We start from the raw sequence: 23,830 nt of genomic DNA, 5'->3' as shown, positions 1-23,830 counted from the left end.
TTCTCCATATCCCTACTCAACTGAGATATTTTCCACTCTCCTTTTGTGTCCAATTACTTACTGTCATTTTCCCCTTATTTGTAATGCCCTCCTTCCCCAGACCATTTTCACCCACTGATAAAGGTTCTTCCCTTTCTTCAACCCCATCTCTTGTGCTACCTCCTCCCTGAAGCTTTCTCTGTCCCTCCCCATCTCAAGTGAGAGTGACCTCTCTTTCCCATCTCCATGTTTCTTGTTTCATCCTTTGTTCTTATTATACTTTCCTTCAAATGATATTTGGTGATATGAACTGGTCCTGTGACTTCTTCAGGACAGGGGAATTTCCAAATGTGTAAATTCCTTCTACTAATATAGGTCAGTGTTTTCTTTATAACATAGTTTTATTGAATGCCTAGACCTTTAAGAAATGAAGTTACTTTACTAGGGACACAAGGCCAGCATTTATCACAGGTAGGGATTGAAATTTCTGCCAATGCAACTTTCGCTTACTGTATTTACTATAAAATTTTCATTATCCCTTTCAATTCTTAGCTCCTGTAGGAGAGACAATGGCTGTTATTTTATCTTTGCATTTTCCTCACTGCCTAGCTCAGGGTTTTCCTTTCCCACACTCAAATATTTGAAGGATCTAGCTTTCTGTCCTATGGGGAACTGTCTCCACTCACGAAGATGTCAAAGTATTGAGGCCTTGATAGATTTTAAAATTATAGCTGAAAAGAGCCTCAGAGACCATCTTGTCCTAATTTTACAGAAGAAGAAATCAAAATTCAGTGAGAGAAATTCAAAATAGTTAGCATTTATATAACACATTAAAGTTTGCAAATTGTTTTAAATGTGTTACCTCATTTAAGACAATAGGATCTGTCACGTAGGTACTGTTTATTCCCACTTTACACTTGAAGAAATCAAGACAGATTAAGTGATTTCTCAAGGGATATAGCTAGTGTCTGAGGGAGGATTTCTTTTAACATTTAATTTTTATTTTTGGCAAGTATATATAAACAAAAGTTTTAATATTAAAAAAATTTTGAGTTTAATATTGTCTTCCTTCCTCCTTTCCTTCCTAGAGAAGGAAAATAATATGATATAAATTATACATGTGCAAAAAACTTAAAAAAAGATTGTACATATGCAATCATGCAAGACATTTTCATATTAACCATATTTGCAAAAGGAAAGAGACCAAACAAAACAAAGAGTAAAGAAAGATTCTTAAAAATATATTTTAATCTATAATCAAACTCCATTAGTTCTTTTTTAAAATGTGGATAGTATTTTTCATTTTAAGTTGTACAGAATCGTCTCGGATCAGTGTATTGCTGAGAATAGTTGTCATTCACAGCTGATCATTGTACAATATTGCTATAGCTGTGTACACTGTTCTCTTCGTTCTGTTCATTTCATTTTGCATCACTTTATATCGGTCTTTCCAGTTTTTTTTTTCTGAAGTCATCATGCTCATCATTTCTTTATAAGATAATAGTAATACATCTCAATCATATGCCACTACTTATTTAGCCATTCCCCATTTGATGGCTATCCCTTCAATTTCCAATTTTCTGCCACCAAATTAGAGAAAAATTTTAAAATTAAAATTTAAAATAAAAAAATTAAATATTTTTGTACATATAGGTTAAGGGAGGATTTTATTCAGGTCTTGTCTATATCAAGACCAGTACTCTATCTGTGATGTATAGTAAGCATCAGTATTTGGATTTGGATACATGCCTTCTGATTACAGAGACAGGAACCTAGAAAATAGCTTATTATAATATTATGAGTGACACCTGGCTCAGTGGAACCTTCCAATAAAAAAGATAAAAATTTAAAGAATTCCTGAACATTGATTCTCCAAACATTTCTGCTGGTGGAAAGAGAAGCGGTAGAAGAAACTTAAGGGCAGCTAAGTGGTTTAGTAGAGATCTGGCTTTGGAGTCTGGAGGATCTGAGTTCAAATTCAGCCTCAGACACTTACTAGCTATGTGACCTTGGACAAGTCACTTCACCCTGTTTGCCTCAGTTTCCTCTTCTGGAAAATAAACTGAAGAAGGAAATGACAAACCGCTTTAGTTTCTTTGCCAAGAAAACCTCCAATGGAGTCAGCCAGGGTAGGACCTGACTAATTGACTAAAAAGCAACAGATCTAGTTAAGTTGACCAGCCAATAGCCATGACTGTAACAAGTAGACCTTTTCAGCAATGACTGGCTTCAGGGTTTCACACATACATCTATGTTCTAATAGAATTTTAGAAAGCTTCTCTTTAAGTAATGAAATACTTCTATCAGAAGTTTCTTTGGGAATTGTTATCTCATTCAACACTCCAAAGTAATGGGAATTTGCAGCAAATAAAATCTTATTTTTCTTCTCAGAAATAACATTACAAACCCCCAACTGGCTGAAATATTAGCAGAAATCAGATGCTCAAGGAAAGGTAAGCTGCATTCATTTTAACTAATAAAGTGGACAGTGCTTACTGATACTGAAAGATCTTGAAATCTATGGTTTCAGCTATAAATATATTAGGATGTGAAATTGTATTTAGAGCTGATTTAATAATTAAGTGCTTGCAAGTGAAAGATAAATTGAGTTTGTCTTACTAATTTACAGGTAGATGTCAAAACGTATAGGGAACTCTGAAGCAGGAGTCCCTTCTGCAAATGAAATCATAGATCAAAACCCCAAACTCAAACAAAAAACCTGAACCTGTAATGCCAGAGAACTGAGGAAAGACAGAGATTGGCTTTTAATCTTTTAATTGTGGAGAGTTTAAGCTAGTCACCTGGATTGGCACTCATGTCCAAAAATCATTTTGGCGCTGAGCAACTGAGGCAGGGATCTTTTATAGTTTTTTTTTTTTTTTTTAGCTCAACAGGATATATAGCCTGAGTATACAAGGCAGATAAGGGGGATGAGGATACTGAATAGGTGGACAAGTCATAATTCCAGGAGAGGACCATAACTTAGTTCTGACAGAATGAGGGTCAAGATAAGAAGGTTGAGGATAGGAGACAGAGACAGAGACAATACTCAAGAGGAGGGGGAATTAGCCCAGCAAGGACTGAATTAAGTCACCTGGAGTTTTATGACTCAATGTTATTTCAAGGCTTCTTTTCTGACTCAATTCTCCCAGTCCTAATGTCAAGGAAAAGGGAGGGGGATTATAATAATTTTATTCAAGGCATAACAAACCCACACAGGTGTAAATTACATGGCATGAGTCACTGTACATTTTTTTAATAATATCTTATTTTTTTCTAATCACATGTAAAAACAATTTTAAACATTAAAAAAATTTTTTTGAGTTCCAAATTCTTCCCCACTCCTACCTTCCTCCTCTATAAGACAGCAAGCAATCTAATATAGCCCATATGTGTGCAGTCATGCAAAATATATTTTCATATTAGTCATGCTGTGTCACTGTAAAACTAAAACATGCAAATCCACATGTGTTACGATTAAACTTAAAAGCTGAAGTGCTAATTAAAGTTCTGAGGATAATTAATCAACATTTATTATGTACCTGTTGTAACAAAAGGTCCAAAGCAATAATTACAAATTTCACAACCAGTATCTCACTGTCTCAAATGCAATTTATTTTATATTGAAGAAGCCACCACTCCTGAAGAATAAATCCAATATCCAGGATTTATAGCTTCCAACCATTACAGTACTTTACCTTCAAATTAGCATCAAATAAGCAGGTCACACTTCTCTATTGCCTCAGGTTCTCTAATCAAAAAAAGACAAAGCCAGGAGACTTCTCTATTGTAAAATTAGAACTTAAAAATGGATGAATGTATATAAAATGAATTAAAAGCTAGAAAGTCTTAGAATTAGAATATTCTGTAATTGTGACTCTGTACAGAAACACAGACTGATTTAGACATTGGCTGGTAGGTTCCTCATTGGCTTCCTGTGATACACTCCTGCAGTTTGCACACCTTTCATTCCTTCCTATTACAAACTGTAATAAGTGTTGCCATATTCCTACATCTTTTATATGTTTATTGCTGTTAACTCATTTTAGTCAAATCTGACTCTTCGTAAATTCTTTTGGAGTTTCCTTGGTAGAGATACTGGAGTGGTTTGACATTTCTTTCTCTAGATCATTTTACAGATAAGGATACTGAGGCAGACAGATTCATTCACTTATTTATATAGATTTTTTTTGGACTAGGTTGAAGAGGTGATTCTTTGCCTCAATCATATACATAACCTTAATCACTGAATGGGTTCAACTTCAGTCAAACTGAGACTCATTGAACACCTTAGCTTAAAATGGCCAGTCTCTCATTTCATCGTAGGCCATTTCCAGTCATCTTGATCTCTACCTGACCACTGGACCCAGCTGGCTCTGGAGGGGAAAGTGAGATAGGTGACCTTGCCCAGCCCTCTCTCACTTAAATCCATTTAACTTGAATGTCACAGCATCACCTCCTAGATATTACAATATTCCTTGAGAATGAAAGACAAACAACAAAAATAATAATGAGGTACAAAATCTTTCTTTCCTAAGGAACATATGTTCTCATACTTTGTGTAACAGAAATAGAGCAGAAGAAAGCCAATATGGTAGAGTGAAGAAAGCCCAAGGCTTAAGGTCAAAGGAACTAGGATAAATTCTCAACTCTGCTACCTAGTGACTGGATAACTTTGGGGGAAATCACTTTTTGCATCTCAGTTTCAGTTTATTTTTCTGTAAAATGAGGAGGCTGGGTTCAGTTATCTCCAAGATTCCTTTCTGCTTTAATATCATACATATGTTGTTATTTTCACTAGATTTGTAATTTCATCAGTATATCTCAGTAAGGAAAATCCTTCTATCAAAACAGACCATATCTGCTCTACAATTTAATTTCCTAGGGAATAGTAGTCTGCAGTACTGAGAGTTTAAGTCACTTGCTTAGAATCACAAAAATCAGGTATGTGTCAGAAGAAAGATTTGCAATCAAGTTTGTTGAGAATAGCTCTCTCTCTCTCTGTCCATCCTCTCTCAAAGTGCTATATAAAATATATAAATTTAAGTTATTATTATAATTGCTATTATTATTATTATCATTATTAGGCTTGTCCAGAGTTACGCATATATCAAAATTGGGATTTAAACCCAGGTTCCATTACCTAATAGAAGTATCTTTTCCAGTGTATCATTTCAATTTGCCAATAGTAAAATCAGAACCACTGGCCAAAGGATGATTATCTGGTAAAACTTTCATGCTCAGCTGATCCCTTCAAAAATAGTTTCATTTCCTATTAAGTCATTGTGGTCATGAAGAGAAGAAAGGAGTTCAGGGTGAGTTTTTGAATTCCCAGGCACTTCTTGGAGGTACTTCTGGTCCCATATAGGAAGCAGAAGGTACTGGTCATTCAGGACATCATCCAGCAACTAGCTTAACAAAGTGACTGGTCCACTGAATCCTTTAATTATTGGGTAAAAATTATTGCACAGAAAACAATTTAAAGCACACAGAGATGAATGTATTTTCTAAACCTAGTCCTGGAGATTTGGCACAAAGAAAAGAATCAATTTCATTCATCCAGACAACCTTCAAAGCAGATTGAACCTTTTCTCTCAACCATTAATTTAGGAAAGCTATCACTTCCCAGCTGGATGGAGATGCTGTATCAATTCTTATTAATTTATCTATATCAGACAAACAATGGCTGGGAATGGACACCCTGCTTTCCGCAGAATGGATGCTTGATGAAAAATATGGGTGCGGAATTGCTCCATTCACCCACCACTAATGAGTCCCTGCAGTAGGAAAATGGAAGTCAAAACTGATAAACTTCTAAGCTCATAACAAGTGATGCTGTTAATTGATTCCTGGTCATGTGGCTGGATGTGGGTGTGTTTTTGAGACCTTGAGATTCTCCTGTCTTACTTTTTTTGCTTCCCACCCAGAATCAAATAATTGGAAGAGACCTCAGCGGCCAGCTAGTTTAATCTAGATCTGAACAAGAGGCCACTCTACTGCAGGTCCAACAAATGATCAACCAGACTCTGCTTAAAGCTCCCTCAAACCTCCCAAGGCCAGAGACCAAGAGCCCACAAACTCCTGCAATAGCATCTTTCACTTTGGAATCATGATTAAATCTCATGGTTAGGAGACATGTCTTTGGATCAAGCATAAATCTGTCTTTCTGAAGACTTCATCCATTGTTAAGCTTTGTCCTTTGCCATCAGACAGAACAAGTATAATCCCTCTTTTGTGGGGCAGCCTTTGAGTTCAGTTATTTGAAGACCACTCTCACTGCCAATTGACAAAAATAAATTAATATAGATAATACTATTGCAAACGTGGATATTACAAAGACAAAATGAGATCCTATGATTTTAAAGAAGCCATAACTGAGAAAGTTACCAAAATATACATATCCAGGATCTCTGTCTTTCTCTCTCCACCTCTGTTTCTTCCCTTCCCTTCCTTTCTTTCTTCCTCCCTTCCTCTTTCTTTCTTTGTCTCTTTCTTTTCTCTATTTCTCTTGCTATTACTCTATTATCTATATCCATACCTATAAATGTAATTATTTTTATATCATCTATATCTATATCATCAATATCTCTTATCTCTAAGTCATCTATCTCCATCTCATTGCCTCTATCTCATCTATCTTTATATCTCTGTATCTATATATTTTTGCTTTTTTGTATCTGTATATACATGTACATAAACACAATATAGCATCTATAGCTATATATATGTATATATCTATATATAAAACATACATGTCATACATATGCATATTTATGCAATTTTGTCTCTTGTTATACATATGTATTTTTGCAATGTACAATCTGTAAAATCTACATATCTTTAAATATACATCCAATTACATACATACTTATATAAAAATGTAGATTCAGATATGTTCTTGTAGCAAGGACACCCTCCTTGAGAGAGGCAGCTGTGGTTTGATGGAGTGAGCTCTGGCTTTTAAGTTAGTCCTATCTCTCACATATACAGATACTGAGATTTGGGGGAAGAATCTTTGCATTCCCAGACAATTCTCTAAAATTATAACTTGAGAAGCAAGTACTGTTCTGCATCTGCATAGGGAACTTGGATACTTGGACAAAATCACAGATCCATATGGGAGAAAATATATAGCATTTTACAGGAGATGGTGGACAGGAGAACATTAACAACTGGGAGGACAACAGGGAAGTTTCATGTGGAAGTTTATGTGCCTTAACTTTCTCTTTTCTACGGTAATTATTTCTAGTTCCTTTACTTGAGCTTTATATGCTATATATCTAAAGTCCTTCACCACCATAATCATTTTTCTTTTGTTGGTGTCCTTTCTCAGAATGTGTAACTCTGAAATGTTCAGTGACAAGTGAAGGCAACTAGCATTTATTAAATACCTACTATGTACCTTGCAATGAGCTCAGTGCTAGGGCAAAACAAAACAAAACAGTTAATAATCTCAAGGAGGTCACAGTTCAATGAGGGAGATGACATCAAACAAGTATGACAAACAAGATATTCATAGAATAAGTAGATGATTAACTGAAGGTCCTGGTATTAAGGGGGACCAGGAAAGATTTATTGTAGAAAGTAGAATCTTTGCTCCAGGGAGGCCAGGAGAAGGGGAAGAAGGGAGAATTCCAGATGTGGGGGATAGCTTCCAGTTGAGACTATGCAATCTAAATTTGTGGTGATCCAGTTAGCATGGTTTCATAATTTTTTTCACTTTTGTTCAGCAGATTTGGAGCAAAAACATCAAATGGTGCTATTAGTCTAAGATTTGAGCTTAGCAGGGCAAGATATGTGATGCCAAGAGTGTTGAAGAGACTCTAAAGAAAAAGTGTAAAGTTGAACTGGCTCATTATATGGTCAAGTTGGGGAAGGGAAGGGAGTTTAGTAAGTGGGTAAGCATTGGTCAAGAAAGAAACTGATGGGTGAAGGGATTGGGAGTCACTGACAGGATGAAAAAAGGAGTTAAGGATTATTAGGCAGAGATAAAGGTGGAATAACAACAGATTTTGATCAGATTAAGGAAGACCATAATTTTATGAACATGGTATGGAACATTTGTAAGTAGTGGTAAAAATCAAGGCTCTGATCATCTCTATGGATAATTGAGTAAATAATGGGAAATGAATAGATTGAGAAATAGAATCTTTGGTAGACTATCGATGTATGTGCTGAAGTCCCCTAATATGAAGAGCTGATTTAGAGAAGAGAAACTGTGAGTCAGTCACTGACTTCACTGAGGAAAGTAGATTATCCTAGAAAATAGTGGAACAGCTACTGAATCTTGATTGGATGATCAATATGGATTAAAGGAATCAGAAAGGAGAAGAGGTCACTGTGTCATGGTGGTGGAAGGAGAGTCTTGATTTTTTAAAAATCCTGCATCACTGACATTTTCTCCAATACTTTATTAAGTCTGGACTCTAAACAATCAACAAAGTTGAAAAGCAAATGATGATGCGTAGCACCTGTGACACTGAAAATTAAACAATTGTTTTTCTGGTACAAGCAGGTTAGAGCACTCCCCTGCTTATATGATCTTCATTAATTTCTAGTGTTAATTTTTTGCTTACATATATAGTTTCTTTTATTTTTACATGTATAATAGCTTTTAAAATACACATTTCTTTAGGAATCATGTTGGGAGAGAAAAAAAAAACATGACAGAAGAAAAATAAAACAGAGAAAAAAAGTGAACATAGTCTATGTTGATTTACATTCAATTTCCATTATTCACTTTCTGGATGCAGATGGCTTTTTCTAACCAAAGTTTATTGGGATTGCCTTGGATAACTGAACCATTAACAAGAATCAAGGTTTTCCTAGTTGATCATGGCACATTCTTGCTGTTACTGTATTCAATGTATTCCTGAGTTCTGCTTATTTCATTCAGCATCAGTTCATGGCACCCTTTTTGCCATGGAATTTCTAAAATCAACTTGTCCACCATTTATTATAGAACAATAATATTACATTACTTTCATATACCATAACTTATTTGACCACTCCCAACTGATGAACATCTACTCATTTTCCAATTCTTTGTCACCACAAAAAGAGCTGCTAAAAACATTTTTGCACACATGGGTCCTTTTCCCTTCTTTATCATTTCCTTGGGTTATAGACCCAGTAGAGACACTGCTGGGTCAAAGAATATGCACATTTTGGGAACTCACTGAACATAGTTCGAAATTGTTCTCCAATATGACTGGATCATTTCACAACTCCACCAACAATGCATTAGTGGGAAGGAGAGTTTGAAAAGGAGATAAGGAACAAAGAGTATTTTAGCAGTGACTTGGGAATGTGTGTGAAAGTAGAACCAGTGATGAGAAAAACTCCCAAATTCTGTCATCAAAAGGGAGCCATGTCTTAAGGGATCTGCAAAAAAATGGAATGAGAAGGGAAGGAAGAGGTTTAAGATGAAAGCAAATTTGTTACTTAAGGACCAGCATAATGGTAAATCTTTAGTAGGATATTTTCATGGGAACTTATGCAGTGGGTTGAAGGCAATTTGAACAAGGAAGTGGGCAGTGGGGGGAACAATGATGGAAGAGGTTCAGAATCACTGGGATGGAGAAGATATGATGGGGTAGAAGTGTGAAAACCATAGAGGAATGGGTTTAAGTAGATTATGATGTCCCTAAGAGACCACATAATCATTATGAATATATGGAATTTTGGTATAGAATTACTTACAATATGGAGATTCCAGGCAGATACTCAGTAGCTATTGAGTTGGCTACATTGTAGAGTGGTCTCACGGGTCTGGCTGAGGTCTATAGCTGGAAACTACATGTGCTAGATTAAAGTAACTAATATAATTGTAGTAGGTCAAAAAGGGTGCCAGGAGAATTGGTGGAATTGCTTAGTTCAAGTAAGAAGAAAATTCAAAAATGAGCCACAAGACTCTCTCTTAATGCCAAAAAGCATTGAGTCCATCTTATATTCGAATTAATTGACAGAACCAATCATGTTTAGCCTAGAGAAGACATGAAAATTGTCTTCAAATATTTGTACAGTAGATGGAGTGCTTGATATGGAGTCAGGAAGACTCAAATTCACATCCTGCCTCTCAGACACTTACCAGCTATATGACCTTGGTCAAGACATTTAACCTTTGTCTGATTCAGTTTCTTTAACTGTATAATGGGCATAATAATAGCAACTACCTTTCAGGATTGTTTGTTGTAAAAAATAAAATGAAATCATATTTGTAAAGTGCTTTGCAAACCTTAAAGCACTATATAGATTCTAGTTCAGTTCATCTCTCTGCCCTACTTTTCTACTGTCCCAGTGATGTTATTTGTACCAAGCTCCCTTTATCTCAAGTGGAATGTAATTCCCTATTCCATCCATTTTTGGACCAGGGTGATATCCTCAATCTATAAAAGACAGAGAACATAATGCGAAGATACCTGCCATTCTTTTCTTCTAGAGAGTTTTTATCCAATGACACCTATGATGCAGGTTCCCCCTCCTCCTTTTCCTTCTCCTTCCTCCTCCCCTCTCACCCCTGTTCACTGGAGGAGTCATATCCTTACTCTTTCCAAAGAAATATAAATTTTGATTACATATACTTTCCAAGGTATCCTGAGATTTGGGGACTAGATTTTTTTCCTTCTCTATTCTAACATTATTTAAAAAAAAAAAACTGGGACAATTAATACTTTTGTCTCATGTGGTTTCATTTATGTTCTCTTGAAATATAGCTTGGAAAAAAGAGACTGTGATGAAGCCATTTGTGATATAAATGGAGCTACTTGACCATGCCCTTAAGCCCCCAAACTCTGATTTTCCCTGATTGGCCAGTATAGATCCCAGTCTAGGACTCACTGGCTTATTTTGTGGATTTTAATGGCTCAGAGTGAATGCAAATACAACTGCTTCTGTTCTGGCCAGAAATTCTGAAGTTCTTACTCTCTCGGATTAATTCCGATTAATTAGACTTGGCACAGTTCTCCTTCACTTAAATACAATTCACTTACAAGTCAATAAATTATCCTCATGAAATCATTGTTCCTCTTTAAGAAGGAATGATGAACAACAATAGCAACAACAACAAAAACAATGATGAGTTCCTTTTCCATACTGGAAGTAAAATAAGTGCACTTAAATGAAATTTTAAAGGGATCACTTGCTGTTCCTGGGACATTATTAGGATACAAAAATGCCAGAATGCCAGCAAATCACTATTCAACAGGCTACCTTTGGGTTTCCGATGAGAAGGAGCTCATCTAAGCTTATTGAGGGAGAGCAAGCACTCCATAGGAGAGTTTTGTTTTTTAACTTTTGTTTCTTGTTGATCATATGCTAAGCTCAGCTATTTTGAAGCCATCAAATTACTAGAAATGCTGTCAGCACTCTGAATACTTCCATACCCTGGTGAAAAGCCTTAAGTGAGCCTTCTTAGTTGTGGTTCTAACATGTTGATTGAGGTATCATTTTTCTCCTCTGCCTTTGACTATTTATCTGTTTTCAACTGCCACTCTCAAGCCCAAAGGATAATTTATTTCTGGCTTTTTTCACCCTTTAAAGCTAATCAGCGAGTAGTTTATCCTCTTTTCAGAAAGACTACCTAGTTCAAGTCAGGAATAAGAATGACAATCTCTCTAGTGACTTACAGTCAGAAAACAAAATTCACAGTGATGGAAAAGTCAGCAGGCTACCTTAAGAATCTGTTAAACTCAGGGATTAATTAAATTGCTTATTTATAGGTGACTCATTTCTGGAAAGAATTTTTCTTTTTTAATTTGGAAGGATGAGTGTATTCTGGGGCGTGAATGGTCATTGTGAGATTAAGGTCTCAGTGCTTCATCATGGCCAGCAGGCAAACTTGGGTTCTTGGAGATTGTACTAGAAATATCTAATTTCTTTGTCATGCCCTAAAAAGTCAGGGGTTTGTCTATTTTTTCAAATGACATAATAATTGTAAGGACTTAGCACAGTGCCTGACACATAGTAGGTGCTATATAAACATCAGCTATTGGTTTTTTTTATTATTATAGCTTTTTATTTAAAAGATATATGCATGGGTAATTTTACAGCATTGACAATTGCCAAACCTTTTGTTCCAATTTTTCCCCTCCTTCCCTCACCCCTTCCCCCAGATGGCAGGTTGGCCAATACATGTTAAATATGTTAAAGTATAAATTAAATACAAAATAAGTATACATGTCCAAACAGTTATTTTGCTGTACAAAAAGAATCGGACTCTGAAGTAGTGTACAATTAGCCTGTGAAGGAAATAAAAAATGCAGGTGGACAAAAATAGAGGGATCATCAGCTATTGTTTTGTTGGAGGCAGAATCTGAATGCAGGTCCTGTTGATCAGGTTTATAACTTTACCCTCTGGAGAACTCAAACTCTCAGGAAAAAAAAAAAGAAGAGAAACGGTTCAACTGACCTCATGGGTATTTAAAAGAAATCAGTAAAATTAGGAAAGAAGAGTAAATTATAGCTTAATTAAGAAAATGAAAGTCTTATTTTTCCCTTCACCACTCTCAGTAATACCACCTGCCGCGTCTCTCATGGGGCTGACTGATTTGGTAAATAACAATTTCATATTGAGTGATTTTTCCCCCTTTTTCTAATTAAAAAATAACTTTTCCATATCAGCTATGCTGGGGGAAGATGGTCTTTTTCCCATAGGTGCCCCAGCAGGGGGATGGATGATGAGGGGAAAAGAAGAAGAGACCAGAGAACTAGCCCATTTTGCTCACTCCAGCAAGGGCTCCAATGTAGGAAATTACATATTTTAGTTTGATTAAAAGAGTCAGTTTAATCTCTCAAGATTTGTCTCCTAGAAGATTAGCCATTTAATTCCAGTTTCTAGAATTACATATCGAAAAAAAAAATTCAGGTAGGGGATTCCAGGTGTGAAAACTCCTCCCAATGCAAATCACATCTTTCAATGAGTCACTAAGAGCTAGTTGATAAAACTTTGAGTTGGGAGATCAGGAATATCTTAGTCCAAAACCTGTCTCTGACAATTTACTAGGTTGTTACCTAGTCTCTCTGAACCTGTTTTAACTGCAAAATGTGTTATGATAATACCTAGCTTAGAGGGCTGCTGGGAGGACCAAACAAAAAAATATTTTGTAAAGCATTTTTCAACCTTCAACAAACTATTATTGTTCTGCCATGTCTGATTCTTGACCATTGCCTGTCAGGCCTTTCTATGCTCTATCTTCCAAAGTCTGGGTCCAAGCTCATGGTCATTGTTTCCATGAAATCATCTATCCATCTCATTCTCTGCTGTCTTTTTCTGTTGCCTTCAATCTTTCCCAATATAGTAGATAAATCAAAATTTCTCAGAGCATTTACAGGTTGAATGATGGCCAAGGTTACAAAATTGAAATCAAATCTTCCTGACTCCAAACTTGTCACTTTAGCCATGGCTCCATCTGGAAGCAGAGCCCCTTGTCCCAAACAGGCTTTTCATTTTACAGAACAGGAAACAGAGAAAAAAAGTCACAAGCTTGAGATCATACAGTAAGTTTAGGGGCAGGACCAAAATGAAAAGAGAGGGTTTCTGACGATATCTTTGCAAGAGATCATACTAGTTTCTTTGATTTTTGTTTTTCCTTCATCTCCTAGAGTCAATTTCCAATTTCCTTCTGAAATCAGCAGTGTCCAGATTGGGATGTGTGTGTGTGTGTGTGTGTGTGTGTGTGTGTGCACCCATATGTGATAAATCTAAGACAGCAGCAAGCAGGGAAGGACAGCTTTCCACACAATCTGTCACCCTACAGCTGTCACTCTGGGGTTCTGGTTAGCAATATTGATCCTGAGGATTGGAGAGATGATTTTCTAGAGGCCAAGGAGAGGACTGAATTTGTTTGGACTTAATCCTGAATGGAATATTTCTACAATCTTCTGAGACTTCGTAACTTTTATTGCTTGGTTATTGATAAAAAACATTTTTTTTCTATTTTCTATTTATCTATTGATAAAGAGAGAACAGAAATGAATGTTAGATTCACAGTGGCCCAGTCAAAGGAACTTTACTGGTGCATCTCTCTCCTCTGAAAAAGTCCTTAGTAGTTTCAAAATTGTCTCCATGGAGTTTACAGTCAAAGATAACAGTTGTACACCATGTATATACATACACAACAGATTCAAGTCAAGAAAAAAATTAACCTATGTTTTCACTATCTAGTTTTGGGTATTGGGGATGTAGAGATAAAAAATCCCCTCAAAGAATTTCCAATATTATGGAGAAGGAGAATATATTTCAATCCCACTCAAATTCACAGGTCCCTGGAGTATTAATTACAGATATCTCTCCAAGATGACAACAGGCTTTCAATGATTATCCTTTTAGTCTTGTTATTCAACAAGGTCCAAATCCTCTTAATTCTATTAACTCTTAGCCCACAACCTTTTTGCTTGTCCATAAACATAGCTTGAAAGCTATTGTTAAATCTTTGTCAACTGTCATCCTCCAAATTTCAGTTTCTAAGAAGCAGAGATTTCAATGAAAACTTAGAGACCCTTTGTTTAACTCTCCCTCTCAAGATAGGAAAACCTAAGACCAGAGGAGAGAAGTTATTAGTCCAAGATCAGACCATAACTTTCTTGCTTGTCCATAAATATAATTTGAAAGTTTTTTTCATTATTTCTTTATTTTTCTTAGCCCGTTTGAAAACTTCCAGTGATAGGGAACCCACTACTTTTTGAGAAAGTTCATTTCACTTTGGGGATCTAATAGATCGAAGTTGGAGTCCAGACTGTATCACTTAAAGAACTTTGAATTAATCATTTGATTATTCTGAACCCCAGTTAAATGAAAATCATATTACCTTCCTTATCTACTTTATAGGAATAAATGAGATTTGAAAATGCTATCCTTGTGAAAAATGAGTTAGATGATATTGGTTGTTGTTTAGTCATTTTTTAGTCCTATCTCACTCTCCCTGACCCCACTTGGGGTTTTCTTTGTAAAGATATTGGAGTGGTTTACCATTTCTTCCTCTAGCTCATTTTACAGATGAGGAAATTTAGGCAAACAGGGTTAAATGACTTTCTCAGGGTTACAGAGCTAGGAAGTGTCTGAGACTGAATTTGAATTTAGAAAGATGAGTCTTTTTGACTGGTGTTCAATCCACTGCAATGCCTTGCTGCCCCCAGATGACATTACAATTAAAGTGAATTAGGAACTAGTTTAGAAACTCAACCCAGCGAGTCACTGATGGTTAGATGCCCCTTTAGAAGGAGGTGTTTAACAAAGTCTCCCCTAAGGGATCCATCCTTGTTTCTGTGCTGTTTAATAAATTTATTAATATTTTGAATGAAAGCATAGTGGCCAAATTGATCAACTTTGCAGATGACATAGAACAGGAAGGGATAGCTACTATATTGGATGACAAGAAGTTCTTGGCAATCTAGAACAGTTGGCTGGATCAAATACAATGAAATTTAATAAGTACATTTATATTGCATGCATTAAGAAAATTAACTGCATTAAGGGAAACATAGAATCAAGGACAAAGTAAAAGTCCTCCCGTACTCTACCATGTTGTGTTCAGATCTGATTACCACATTTTACAAAGGACACTGCAAAAAGTGCACTGGAGTTAGGAATAGCCGAGTTCAAATCTGGCATCAGATATTTTCTTGTTGTGTTGCCTTAGGAAAGTTATTTAATCTCTTCTGTCTCAATTTCTTTATTTGTAAAACGGAGATAATAATGTTGTTACTTTCAAGGCTTATCGTGAAGAACAAATGAGATGTTTTTAAAGTACTTTGCAAACCTTAAAGTACTAATAAGTGATAATTATTATTAACATTATTACCTAGATGATAAAAGAACTGGATCATTTGAAGGACTTGAGGATGTGTAACTTGGAGAAGAAAAAGCTGGCAAGGCAGTTGGAAATGTGGAACTGATAACTGTCTTCATATATTGGAAGGATTGTCATATGGAATGGATTTGTCATACTTGTCCCTAGAGGAGAGAAGTAGGAACAAAGGGTGAGAGTAGTAGAAATACATATTTAGGATTAATATAGGGGAGAAATCTACTTTTTATTCAATTATTATCCTAGTTTAAACTATAATCACTTTTCATCTGGAGTATTCCAATAGAGTCCCAACTAGTCTCCCTAAATCAAGTCTTTCTTTTGCAATCCATTCTAGAGTTGCTAAATTGATAATCCTAAATCACAGGATTGACCTTGCTGTTCTCTCATCCAAGAGTATAAGACTCCTTATTATAGATTAAAAAACTCCTCTAGCACTTAGAGACTGTCTGAATCTGACTCCCAACCTATCTCCTTTCTCACTCTACATTTCAGTCAAATTGACCTATTTGCTATTCCGCCTGGGTAATATTTTATGACCCAATACTGTGCCTTTGTACCTGCTCTTCACCTGTGTCTTTTGGAACTTTGTATCCCTTTTGTGTTTTTAGCCTCAGTACCTAACACAGAGTTTGGCAAACAGCAGACTATTGATAAATGCTTATTAAACGCTGGATTGATAAGAAGTGATCAGTTATTTACATAAGAAGTAACTTTAGATTCAGTTATCTCTTTGCAATCACATCTTTACCTGGTTAAAACAATATTCAAAACTAATGTGAAATTAAGATCAAAGACAAAGTTAAGGAGATACTGTTTGCAATGACAACAGAGCTGACCTTATTGATTTACATAAGCCATTGAATGTGAAGAATGGAAAATAGAGAAAAATAAAAACATTGACTATGTTGCCATTTCTTGGAGAAAAACATGGTCAAGGTAAAACTAACAGCTCAATGAGGAAGCTAGAAAAACCTAGAAACCACCTTAGTTGTTTGACAACCTCTTTGCCAAGTAGAGAAATACAGCATCCAAAAGCTGGTTTAGAGAACTAGCCTTAATTGTGTAGACAATGAACACCATTAGTTTTACAAAAAAGTTAAATACCATTGGAGAGGAAAACAAGTCTAAAGAAAACAGTATAAAACCAAACCAGATATTTGTAGATTAACAAATCAAGGTCAACAAACAATCTCAAATTGGAACAAACTGAAATTTCCATCCTTAACTATTTTCCTTTGCAATGGCAGTAATACCATCATCCTATTTGGATCCCACTATTTCATTACCTTATATATGATTAAATGGAGCTAGGGACTATGGGAAGATAAAACTGGGATTAGTGCCTGGACCTGAACAATTAAATATATTAAAAATATCTATGTTGGAAGTGGTATGATTTTATAATCATTAAGGGATAGAATAGTTCAAAGAAGAGAAGTTTTAAAAGGAATTGAAAACAGCATGGATGGTGTTTTTACTTATCCCTTTCTCCCACAAAAAGATAACAGACAAGATATCAACAATTGACAATTCATAGAGTGACTTTTTCATCTTTGTAAGAATAGTCAAAGCATGCATTTGAACACACCATTGATAAAAACAGAAGGGAACATACAGGCTATTCAATAGGTCTTTCTACAGCAGATCATATCTTTCAAATCTGCAGCCAGCTGTGAGATATTGAAAAGGTAAAATGCTACCAAGACTATTGTTTATTGATTTCATAAAAGCTTTTGAATTAGTCTTAAAAGCTTTCTTAATGCAGTTATACAAACTCCTTTTGAACAAAAGTCTCCCACACACATATTAAAGCTACAAAAAAGACAGAAGTAACTTTGGAGATAACTTGGTTTAGAGATCCAAAATTCCAGACTCACATATCGCAGAACTGGAAGGAACTTCAGACTTTCTCTAGTTTAATCTGGGTCTGATGAAAAGTCATTTTGGCTCCAGAACATAATCAAGCCATTGCTCCAGTAAGTGGAAAGTTCCTGCCTCTTGAAGAAATCTAGTCCGTCCTTGGTCAGGTTCTAGTTTTTGGGAAGTTTTTAAGTTTATTATTTATCATTTCTGTTTTTCCAACTGAAGCTTATAATAAAATAATGAACATGTAATATACAATAAATATGACACATGATAAATATATAACAAATATAAACATAATAAATGATAAAAGTATAATAAAAAATTAAGATATTCCTCCCACTACCTACCCATTGAGGGGGAAAAAAGCCTGAAAAATAAAACTTTCTATACACAGCTGTATAATCTGGTAAAAATAAATTTCCCCATTAATTATGTCTGAAATGTCTTGTCTGAATTTTAAATTTGTTACCTCTCTTTCAGGAGAGCTTTTCTTTTCCATCAAATCAAAATCTATAATTCTGCAACTCTGGGAGTACATAGAACAAAATAAATCTAATTATGAAAGAATAAAATAAGTATATGAAAAGTCTGGATTTTAAAATTTAAAATCATACATTGCAGCATCTCAATAGGCAGAAATACATAAATAAATTATGGCAGAAATATCTAAATAAGATCTTAATATGAGAACTTTTTTATTAATTTACATTTATCTTGTACATACCTCATATGTACATAGTCTTTTGACTCTGTCAACCCTATTAGAATATAAGCTTTTTGAGGGCAAGAAAGAACGATATATTTGCCTTTTTTAGTATGACACAGTGCCTAGCAAATAGTAGGTGTTTAATAAATGCTTTTTGATAGGCTCATTTGGAAAATTGGATTAATAAAATCTATACAGCTTATCTCACCAGGCTATTGCAACACTCAAATAAGACTGTCAGGAAAAAACTGCAAAACTTAAAAGCATTAAGCAAATGCCAGTCATCATTATTTGTGAAATATTATGGCATAATAGAAAGCTGGGCTTCATACCAGGAAGATTGGGTTCACACTGGTTGTATGACCCTGGAAAAAGAACTTAACCCCTAGGTAATTAATTCCTTGACTATAAATTTTATAGAAGATTCAGATTGTCATTGGTAGAGGGCAAAAAACAATTCTCAACCTTTTTGATTTGGGGACTTTTAAAATTATTAAAGATTCCAAAGAGTTTTTGTTTATGTAGGCTATATCTTTTGATATTGAACATATTAGAAATTAAAAGTGGATCCATTTAAATATTTATTAATTTATTTAAAAATAATAAACCCAATGCATGTTAATATAATATTTTATAAAAATATTTATATATTTAGAAAAGAAACATTGTTTTACTACTTTTTTCTTTAAATCTTTTTACTATTTAGCTTACTAGAATATAGCCAAAGTCTTTGACCAGCCTTTGTATTTACTTTGTTGTGATGGGTTGTTTTAGTTTGAAGTATATGAAGAAAGTCTAGTATCACACAAATATGTGATTGGACTATTTTAAGAGGCAAAAACTATCTCACTATTAGAAGGACAGGATGAACTCTTCTGTCTCTTCCATCTCTTATGTCTGTGATCCTATGATTCAGTTGCAAGAATGATATAAAAACATATAAATATCTATTTATATATCTATCTCTATCTATCCCTTCCACATCTCTATATTTACAAGGTTTGATTCATTTTAAATATGGTCTTTGTTATTTAGACATTTTTTAGTCATGCCCAACTCTTCATATGCGGTTTTCTTGGCAAAGAGGCTGAAGTGATTTGCCATTTCCTTCACCAATTCATTTTACAAATGGGAAAACTGAGGCAAACAGGATTAAGTGACTTGCCCAGAATCACACAGCTAGTAAGAGTCTGAGACCAGATTTGAACTCGGGAAAATGAGACTTGCTGACTCTAAGCCCAGGACTCTATATATTATGGTACAACCTCGTTTTCTCAGGTTAAGCATATTAGTTTTTGGCTTCCCCTCACTTTCCATCAATTAATTCAAGTCCTTCCAAGATCTCTGGCTCTTCACAATTGTCATTGTTTGAGTTGAAAATTCAAATTGAATTGCACAATCATTTGGTTGAAAAAGCACTGGACTTGGAGTTAAGAAAACCTGAGTTCAAATATAGCCCCAGATCCTTACTAGCAAGTCAGTTAACCAAAGTCTGACTCAATTTCTTTATAAAATGAGAGTAATAATGACATATACCTCTCAGGAGAGAATATTTGTATACCTTTTACCAACTTCAAGGCACTATACATGCTCGCTAACATTGTTATTATTGTTTTTATTATTATTCAACAAGTATTTATTAAGCATTTACTCCTTGCCATGCTAATGCTAAACCTGGTTTCAGGAAAACTAATCTCTGTGAATTCTAATCTGGCTTCATACACTTACCAGCTGTCTGACCCTGGGCTAGTCACTTACTCATGTTTGCTTCAGTTTTCTCATCTGTAATATGAGCTGGAAAGGCAATGGCAAACCATCCATTATCACTGCCAAGAAAACCTCAAATAGGGTCACGAAGATTATATCCAACAAAACTGAAAAACAACTAAATAGCAGCACTTGCCAATCATGAAGTTTGTGAATTTTAGGGAAAACAAAGAACAGTAAGAACTGTCCTGCCCTATAGCTAATTATATTCTAATGAAGAAAACGACACATAAATATCTACATGAAAAATATACACAGTAGGCAAATGATAACTACAAAAGGAAGGCAGTAGAACTGGGGGTGGCTGGGAAAAGATCTTCAGAAGATAGAATCTGAACTGAATTTTTAGGAAACTAATAGAGGTGGGAGGTGGAGAATATTTTAGGCAGTAAGAGATATTCGGCAAAAAGGCAGAAAAGTGGGAGATAATGTATTTTGAGAGAGGAATAGCATATAAGCCAGTATAGATGACTCAAAGAGTGAATGGAGGGTGGTCATTGTAATGGGCTGAGGTTTGAGTTGATGCACTGAGGTCCCAAGTATGTGAGGCTAAATAGTAATTGGGCTATACTCTATTAATATACATGATTGGATAAAGAATGGTCCCTGCCCACTCTCTGTGCAAGTCCTGATGTGTTGTATAGGAAATGACGATTTTGGTGGGTGGAGACAGAGAGACAGGAAGAGAAGCTGGGGGAGATTGGCCTGGGTTCCATGCTTGTAGCTGCTGGTCATGTGGCTGCTGGTCTAGCTAGCTTCTTGACTCAGCTACACACATTGCTATCGCCCATTCTCTTCCACCTCCAATCTTTCTTCACTGAGAATAAAGACTGATGATTTTCCCCTAACCTGAATTCCTGACTCTGGGTGATTTTAAAATACACGGTCTTCACAGGTCATCTATAAGAAGACATCATAAGAGGAATCATCCCAAGTTTCCCATTTTTGCATTATTCTCCATTAATTTAACTTCCTTAAGTATAGGGATTGGTGTTTTTAATTTTTATTTTAAAATTGGTGTTCCTAATACTTAGTCCAGTTCCTGACACATAGTAAATACTTAAATGCCCTCTATCCTCATACCCTCCCCCTCTCAATATCTCTCTATCTCTGTCTTTTTCCTCCCTCTCTCTCTGTCTGTCTCTTTCTCTCTGTCTTTGTCTCTCTCTGTGTACCTCTCTTTCTCTCCCCCATCTCTCTGCCTCTCTCAGTCTCTTGTTCTGTCTCTCTCTCTCTTACCATCCATCATCTATCTACTTCTTACCTATCTTGCTATTACAATTAAAATCAATAAAAATATCTCCCTACATATAGATTCCTTACTTTTTAGAATTATATCCTTATCACATAGTTCAGTAGTTCCCAATTTTTTTCTTCCATGAATCCCTTTTAATGACAGAAAAAAAGTGTCATAAACCCTGAGGTAATTTAATATACTACTCACAATATTCACTACAGTTATTTGCTATTTAGGGTGTTATTAAAGAATTTTTAGGATGAACCTTTTGGACTAACATAATGAACCCCTGAGGGGTACTTTATTTGGTTTCCTAGCTTGGGTTAAAACAAATACTTGGATTCAGGATTTCTAGAGAATTGGTATTCAGGAAAACGATACAATTGTGAGCAGAAGTTATTCCTTCTTGCAAGAAACTTGCTCCAATCTGACAATGGGGGGGAGATATGTTGAGGAAAGAAACATGCTCAAAGATAAGAGTTCAGGTGGCAAAATTACATACCTGAAGAATGGACTTGATTGAAGACAGGTAATTGATGCAAGATGTAGGAGAGAGCATTTCTAATCAAACCAGATAGGGTGGGAAAAATTCTTGTGATCACTATCAGTACTGGATTTGGGTGAAGCTCAAATAGAATAAGTTTTATCATTGGGCCCACAAACTGGGGGATCTAACATTTGGATACTAACTCAACATCCCTGAAGCAGATTAAGATCTCACTTAATCAAAAGTTTTAAGCTTCATCCACCTGAAACAGAATTAATGGTAGTAAAGTAAACTGTCTATTTTGCTTCTATGGATGTTGAGACAACTGAGCCTAAGACTTCATATTAGAGCCCTAACATTAGAAATATTATATCAAACAATAACTATAACATCAATAAAATCAGGTTTCCAATCATTATAAAAAACTTGAGAACTGATGAATGGGAAGAATGGATAAAGTTCAGCTATGGAATTGTTGGGTCCAAATGTACAAAGAGATGCAATGTTGGATCTAAAATTTCAAAACTATTGCACCAGAACCTCTCTCTGCTACTTAGATTTTGAGAACATTGTGATGCAATGAAAATAGTAATGGTTCATCTATATGACTCTGGTAAAGTCACTTTATTTCTCTGAAGTTTAGTATTCTTATCAGTAAAAATGGGCTAGTTGGATGGTGTGACTCTTTCCCTCCATCCAAGCCCCTTCCAGGTCTAGAGTCTTCAATCAATTTTGTGACTCTTTCAGATTGCCAAATTGCTCTCTCAAATGCTTACCAAATGTGCTTGAGTTCCTAGATACAGAATCTTTCTATTTCAGCCAGCATTGAATTTCATTATATTTGGCACTTTGGAGAAGGTAATTTCTGATGGGCACAAGATGACATCTCAAGGTACTTTCTAGATATTATTTCATTTGAGCCTTACAACACTAGAATGAAGTAAATACTACAGTTAACACTCTCCCATTTTGCAGATAAGAGAGCTGAGACTCAGATCATATGTTCCTTGGAACATAGATTTAGAACTGAAAGTGTCTTACAAACTATTAAGTCCAACCCAACCCATTTTACAAATTAGGAAATTGAGGTTCAGAAAGTAACTTACCTTAGGATAATATTAGCTCCAAAAAAATCTGAGGCAAACTTCAAACTCAAGGTATTCCTGATTTTAAATCCAGCACCATCTCTGAGTGATCTTGAAGTAGCAAGTTCTTTTGTTCTCTTCTAGGGAAAGCAACTGATGAAAGCAGCATCTGACAAACATTAAATCAGGAAAGAGAGATAGTTGTGAGTTGAATTAGTCAGGATGGGCTGTTTTTGTGGCCAATAGTCTCAGCAGGTCAAGCCAGGACTGTCTTTGACACTTCAGCTACTGAAGACCAGAATCCAAGACAATTGGAACCATTCTTAGAGCAGAATCATGATAATAATAAGTAGGAGTCAGAAGTAAAGAGATGTGTATAGTTCAGAAGCAGAATCATTGATTTAGATCTGAAAAAGACCTTAGAGGTCATCTAGTCTAATTGACTTCTTTTTAGAGAGGGAGGAACTGAATCTTAGGGAGTTTAAATGAGTTGTCCAAGATCACACACAAAGGAAATACCAGAACTAATATTCAAACGCAAAGTTCAAATTAAATAAAGCTCTCTCTGACCTTAAATGGAGTATCAGGTTAGGCAGAAGTCCAGGAAACCAAATTTCTGAGGAGATCTGAGCTCATTCAAAAATTTGTTTCCTGGTTGATTCATTGAATTATATGATCATACCAGTGAAGTGGTAAAATAAGTACCAGGAATAGATTCAGGAAAGCAATAGATTGTAAAAGTATATCATATAAAAATAGTATAATAGAGATTCAGTTCATGACATAAAGAAATTATTTCATAGGTATCCATCACAGGTTACAAAGTTTTGCTTATTTATTATGTGAATAGTATATAGGAGTTAGCAAGAAAAGTTTTTTTTTTTTTGGTTTGTT

General features: G+C 35.3%; 1 long non-coding RNA gene across 1 annotated transcript in view; it reads right to left on the bottom strand.

Annotated features, from left to right (window-relative positions):
- Positions 1–23,417, bottom strand: part of LOC116420816 — a 30,359-nt gene extending 6,942 nt beyond the window's left edge. Inside the window, exons 1-3 of the long non-coding RNA XR_004231265.1 lie at positions 22,958–23,417; positions 17,666–17,818; positions 15,780–15,931 (exon numbers count right to left, since the gene is read on the bottom strand). This is a non-coding gene — a long non-coding RNA (uncharacterized LOC116420816). The remainder of the gene's footprint in view (positions 1–15,779; positions 15,932–17,665; positions 17,819–22,957) is intronic.
- Between the last annotated feature and the right edge of the window lie 413 nt (positions 23,418–23,830).

This window comes from Sarcophilus harrisii, chromosome 1 (assembly GCF_902635505.1).
Source record: "Sarcophilus harrisii chromosome 1, mSarHar1.11, whole genome shotgun sequence".
NCBI lineage: Eukaryota > Metazoa > Chordata > Mammalia > Dasyuromorphia > Dasyuridae > Sarcophilus > Sarcophilus harrisii.
Note: the sequence above shows the minus strand (reverse complement) of the source record. Positions and strands in the feature narration are given on the sequence as shown.